The sequence below is a fragment of the Capsicum annuum genome, unplaced genomic scaffold (assembly GCF_002878395.1).
Source record: "Capsicum annuum cultivar UCD-10X-F1 unplaced genomic scaffold, UCD10Xv1.1 ctg2033, whole genome shotgun sequence".
NCBI classification, from domain to species: Eukaryota; Viridiplantae; Streptophyta; class Magnoliopsida; order Solanales; family Solanaceae; genus Capsicum; species Capsicum annuum.
In genome coordinates, this window is record NW_025826215.1 from 256662 (window position 1) to 263057 (window position 6396).

A 6396-nucleotide genomic window follows, 5' to 3' on the forward strand; every position below is an offset into this window, starting at 1 on the left:
AGGGGCATAATTTGTTGTTTGATAATCCTTGAGCTAAGTCTTGCCTCTAAGGTAAAAGTTGTAGAAATCTCATAAATGAAGACATAATGTAGTAGTGTCAACTCTTGCTCGTTGGGCATAATTTATTGTTTGAAAGTCCTTGAGATAAGTCTTGTCTCTACGGCAAGAGTTGTAGAACATCTCATAGATGAAGACCTAATGAGGTAGTGTCAAATCTTTCCCATGGGGCATAATTTATAGTTTGAAAGCCCTTGAGCTAAGTCTTTCCTCTATGGCAAGAGTTGTAGAACATCTCATAAATAAAAATATAACGTGGTAGAGTCAACTCTTGCCCGTGGGGCTTAATTATTGTTTGAAAGTCCTTGAGCTAAGTCTTGTTGTAAGACCCTGCGAAGTCCTAGTTATTTCAATCCTTTATAATATGTCAAAAGAAGTCCTAGACTTAGAAAATTTTAGTCAAGTGTTGACACTTAGTCTTATTTTTGGCCTCGATATATCAATGACATCATTTATGACCTTTTCGACCTTAAAAATGTTGATTTTTGAATTGATTCATGGTCTGGGTTATCTATAGGTCATCTTGGGTAAGTTTTGGATTTTTCAAATGAGAGATGGATCATTTTTGAATTTCCAAAATAGCAAGTCACCATGATTTTATCGCATTGCGATGACTTTGGTGATGGGAAAGACATCACGTTGCGTGGGCAGTAAATCAGCAGTTGGATGATTCCAGTAAGCCACGCGATTCCACCGCATCACAGTGGAAATCACGATGGGAGCATCACCGCATCATAATGAAGGACAAATCAGTAGTTGTCAAAATGAGTAAATCATCGAGATTGCACCGCATCGCGGTGAGTATAGCGATGAGGCAGGCACCGCGATGCAGTGAAGGTCAAAAATGGGTTCTAGTTATGAATTTAACATTCCAAGGGAAATTAGGTCCTTCTTCCCTCACCCAACTCAGCCATAACACGAAATTAATCATTCCAAGGAGAAAAATTCACTCATTCTTCTAAAATACTCTCAAGAAACAAAACCCTAGTTCATCAAGTTCAAGATCAAGTTCTAAGAAATCCCTAACAATCTTCAAAAAATCAACAAACAAGGTATGTTAGGTGTTCATCCTTGTGCTTCCTTCCACCCTTAGAGTTCAAGAATCCCTTGTTAAAATCACAAATAAATAACTTCATGATTTACATGTACCCATTTGGGTTGTTTTTATGTTTATGTTGTTATATGGATTTCAATTCAAGATTTAATTACAAGTTTCATGAATATAAAATAACATATATTGTGATTGATGTAACCCCTATGTCAAAACCCTTGAATTGTGAATTGGTTGTTGTAGTCACAATGCATTAGCATATTATTCATGCCCAAGTACCAGGTTATGCCTCCTATATGTTTGACAAAATGCCTAAGTGAATTAAATGTGCATTTGTGATCCATTGGTGATCTTCGTATTGAACTCATGCTATTACTACATGTTTAAAATTACTCTCATGCTCAAGATATGCCTTGCAAGTGTTTGATAAAATATGCACATGAGTAAATCATGCACGGTAACCTATTGTAGTATGTTTGAAGTTGTGATATGAGTTTATCTATGATGCAATCAAGTCCTGGGGGTATTTATTACCTGAAATCTAGTTGTTTACTTAGTCGCAGTAGTTATAGACTACTCCCAGTAAAAGTCAAGAATGGTAATACTTAGTCAGCTAACAGAACTTAGTAAACTCAGTCCAGTCCAGTCAGTCAACATGACCAGTGTCAATTCAGTCAAGCCTAATATAGTCTAGTGATCAGTTCAGTGTCGATTCAGTTAGGAGTAGGATTCAGCACCGAGCGAACCCAGGGATGGAGGCATTTCTGCCAGCTGAGGGTTTGCCCCTTAGTAGCAGTCCCTACATTACAAAGCTATGTAGCCATCATAGGATAAGTCATCCTCCTGCCAGACTAGGGTTGGCGCAACCATATGCATACTTCACGAGTCTTTCTACCAGATTAGGGTTGACACAGCATTGTTAATATCTCGTGTTAAGATGCTAACACCCTTCCAACTAGGGTTAGAGGTTGGACACCAAAAAATCAGTCTATATCGAAGTATGTTAGTTAGATAAACACTCCCACAATTACAGTTTCAATATTCAGTACTCGGTAATTAGAATTCAGTAAAGAACTCAGATAGTTCTGGAAAACCATGGCTATCAGTTATTAGTTACTTAGCCATCAGAATTCAGTACTTTAATATCAATCTAAACCTCAATTACAAGTATTCAGTTCCATAACTTAGAACTTCAATTTTAGTCTAATTTAGACAGATGTTGTATGCACCGTATCACATGTTCAATAGTTTACATTCTTACATATACTCTCATCCAGTTACTTTATGATGTTCATTCAGTCAGTTATCATCTTATGCATATGAACCCATGTATATTAGCCTACCCCACTTAGCCTACCAGTACATTCCATGTACTGACGCATACTCTTTTTTTGTGCTATGATGTATCATATCATAGGTTTGGATGCTTAGGTTCCTGACCGCGCTTAGCCAAATTCAGTTAGCAACAACAGATTTAGTAGTGAGTCCTCATTCATCGAGTATATTATTTATTTCAGTATTACAGTAGACTCAGTATGTTATTAGTTGAAGTTAGTTGAGGGCTTGTCCCATCAACTCCACATTCAGATAGTTCAATTAGAGGCTTTCAGACTAGCAAAGTCAGTTTTTAGTTTCAATTTTCTTTTCAGATGATATTATCAGTACATTCAGTTATTTTTTCAGTGTTTTGAAAACCTTATGGAATATTCAGTTATACTTCTATATATATATTTTTAGTATTTTTATTCAGTACTCACAGTAGGTATCAGTCATGGATTAACTTATGATTCTTCGGGGTTGTAAGCACCATGTGATATCTAGGGTGCAGACTTGGGGAGTTAAAAACTTTGTATCATAGCCTAAGGTTCTAAAGAGTCTTAGGGAGTTTGAAAGTCGCATCAAGTAGAGTCTTGTGCATGGGTGTGTAGCATGCCACTTATGGACAAGAGGCTATGAGGCATTTTTAGGAAAAGTTTCCCTTCTTTCAGTATTCATGTCGTGCGAGTGAGCATGAGCTCAAGTTAAACTCTATCCAATCTAGTTTTTCCTTTTTTTTTTGCAAAGCATTCCTCACAAAAAGACCAATGGAAGAAGAACTGGAAACCAACCAACACCTCTGCCTATTCAGGGAGATCCCCTGGATGATCACGTTTCTCACGAAGAATTCAGAGCATCTTTCACCACTTTATACCATTTTATAGCAGCCTAAGATGAATGCCTAACTGTTGTTCAGGCTAACCCAGTGGCCAGTGCTGCTGCAGATAGAATTCGGGACTTTGCCTGAATAAATCCTCCATCATTTTCAGGGTCTAAGTCTGAAGAGGACCCATAGGAATTCTTTGACATGGTGTTGAAGGTAACAGACATTATGGGGATAACCGCTAGTGAGAGCGCTGAGTTAGCTATATACCAGTTATAGGATGTTGCTCACACATGGTTCAAGCAGTGGAAGATAGATAGGGGCATAGATGCAGGGCCCATAGAATGAGAGAAGTTTGATACTGTCTTTATAGATAGGTTCTTCCCGTTGGAGTTGAGGGAAGCCAAGGTTCTAGAGTTCATCAATCTGAAGCAGGGCAACATGATAGTGAAGGATTATTCCCTCAAGTTTACTCATTTGGATAGGTGTGCTCCTCATAGGGTAGAAGATAATAGGTCTAAGATAAGTAAGTTCATGTTGGGTGTATCTAACAGTGTGGTCAAGAAGTGTAGGACTACAATACTGATCAAGGAGATAAACTTGTCTAGATTGATGGTCTATGCTCAACAGATTAAGGAGTAAAAAATTAAGAAGAAAGAGAGAGAAAACAAGAGAGCTAGGATAGGTAGCTTCAACTTCACTCAGCCTAAGTCAAAGTTGTAGTAATTGTTCTCTGTTCTGCCTAAAATCTTCAGTTTCAACTCTGTCCTCATCCAGTGCTCTAGTACTGAAATTTAGAAATGATAATAAAGATAGGGTGTTAGGCTCTAGATCTTAGGGTAGTATTAGAAGTACCCAAATAAATCTTCTTTATTAGAAGTGTGGCAGAAACCATGAGATTATTTGCAGGGTTAGAAATGATGTATGTTTTGGGTGTGGTAAACCAAGTCATAAACTCAGAGAGTATCCTCAGATGGGTTCGCAGAGTTAGCATAATCATCCCCCAGCTTAGTCAGGTCACCCATATCAGCAAGGTGTCGCTTTTAGTGCCACTAGTGGGCAACGCCCAAATAGGCTCTGTGCACTCCAGTCCCGACAAGATCAATAAATCTCTCTTTATGTGGTCACTGGTATGTTACAAGTTTATTATTTACACATTTATGCTTTGCTAGATCCAGGAGCTTCCTTGTCCTTTGTAAATTTTTATATAGTTGTTGACTTCGGAGTCAGTCCCAAAATCCTAGAAGAATCCTTCTCTACCCCAATGGGTAAGTCTATCATAGCCCAACAGGTATACAGGAATCGTCTGGTTATGGTATCTTAGAAAGTCACTTTAGCAGACTTAGTGGAGCTAGAGATGATAGATTTTGATGTTATTCTCGACATGGATTGGCTTTATTCATGCTATACTTCATTTGATTGTAGAAATAGAGTTGTCCATTTTCAGTTCCCAAATGAACCTGTCCTAGAATAGTGGGGTGGTACTTTAGCGCTTAAGGGTCAACTTATTTCATACCTTAGAGCGACAAAAATGATATCGTAATGCTACCACCAGAAACTATATGACCAAGAAAAGCTACTGTCCTTAGTTAAAATTCGCATTTACTAAATTTGGCAAACAACTGATGGGCTCTAAGGGTTTGTAATACCATTCTGAGATGGTCTTCATGATCATGTTCATTGCGGGAGTAGACAAGAATGTTATCTATTAAGACTATGATGAACATGTCCAAGTACTGCTTGAACACGCGGTTCATCAAGTCCATAAATATTGTTGGGGCATTGGTAAGACCAAATGACATGACTAGGAATTTGAAGTGACCATACCAAGTTCTAAAAGCTATTTTTGGAATATCACTTTCTCTGAATCTGAGCTGATGATAGCAAATCTAAGGTCTATCTTAGAAAAGTAACTAGCACCCTAAAGTTGGTCGAATAAGTCATTCGATTTTAGAAAGTGGATACTTATTCTTAACTGTGACTTTGTTCAACTGATGATAGTCTATACACATTCTAAGAGAACCATCTTTCTTTTGTACAAATAGAACTGGTGCACCCCACGGGGAGACTCTGGGCCAAATGAATCCCTTATCTAGGAGATCCTTCAATTTCTCTATTAACTGTGTAAGTTCAACTGGAGCCATTTTATATGGCAAAATAGATATGGGTTGAGTATCAGGAAGAAGGTTTATTCCGAAGTCGATTTCCCTTTTGTCAGAAACTCCGGGGAGATCTTCAGGAAACACATTTGGAAATTCACCTGCGAATGAAACCGACTCAAGATTAGGATCTTCAAAACTAGATTCTTTTACTCACACCAAATAATAGACACACTCCTTGAGTGGATCCTCAAAAGACAAAAGTAGTGAGAAACTGGCCTAGACTTATCTCTCCGTCAGATATCAGAAGTTTCTTGGGTTTGGTTAGCTATTACCGATGGTTTTTTGAATGATTTTCATCTATTGGATCCCCCATGTCCATATTGACTCATAAGAAAGTCTAGTTTTAGTGGTCAAATTCTTATGAGAAGAGTTTTTAAGAGTTGAAGACTCAACTCATTACAGCCTCAGTTTTGACTTTGTCCAATAGTTCAGATAGATTTATCATATATTGTGATGCTTTCAGAGTTGGTTTGAGGTGTGTTTTGATGCATAGGGGTATGGTTGTGGCCTATGCCTCTAGACAGCTTAATCCCCATGAAAAAAATTATCCTGCCCATGATGTAGAGCTAGCAATTGTTATATTTGCCCTAAAGATTTGGAGGTACTATTTATATGGGGTACATATTGATGTGTTCACAGACAAGAAAAGCCTGTAGTATCTATTTTCATAGAATGACCTGAACTTCCATCAGCGAAGGTAGTTAGAGTTGTTGAAAGATTATGACATGAGTGTTCTGTATCATCTGGGCAAGGCTAATGTAGTGGAATATGCCCTCAGTAGGTTTTCCATGGGTAGTGTGGCTCACGTTGAGGATGGTAAGAAAAAGTTAGTTCAGAAAGTTCATCAGCTAGCCAAGCTAGGTGTCCGTTTGGTTTATTCGATTGAAGGTAGTGTTTGGGTGCAGAATAGTTTGGAATAATCTTTAGTTTTCAGAGTGAAAGAAAAACAGATAGGGATCCCAGTTTAGTTAAGCTAAAAGCATCAG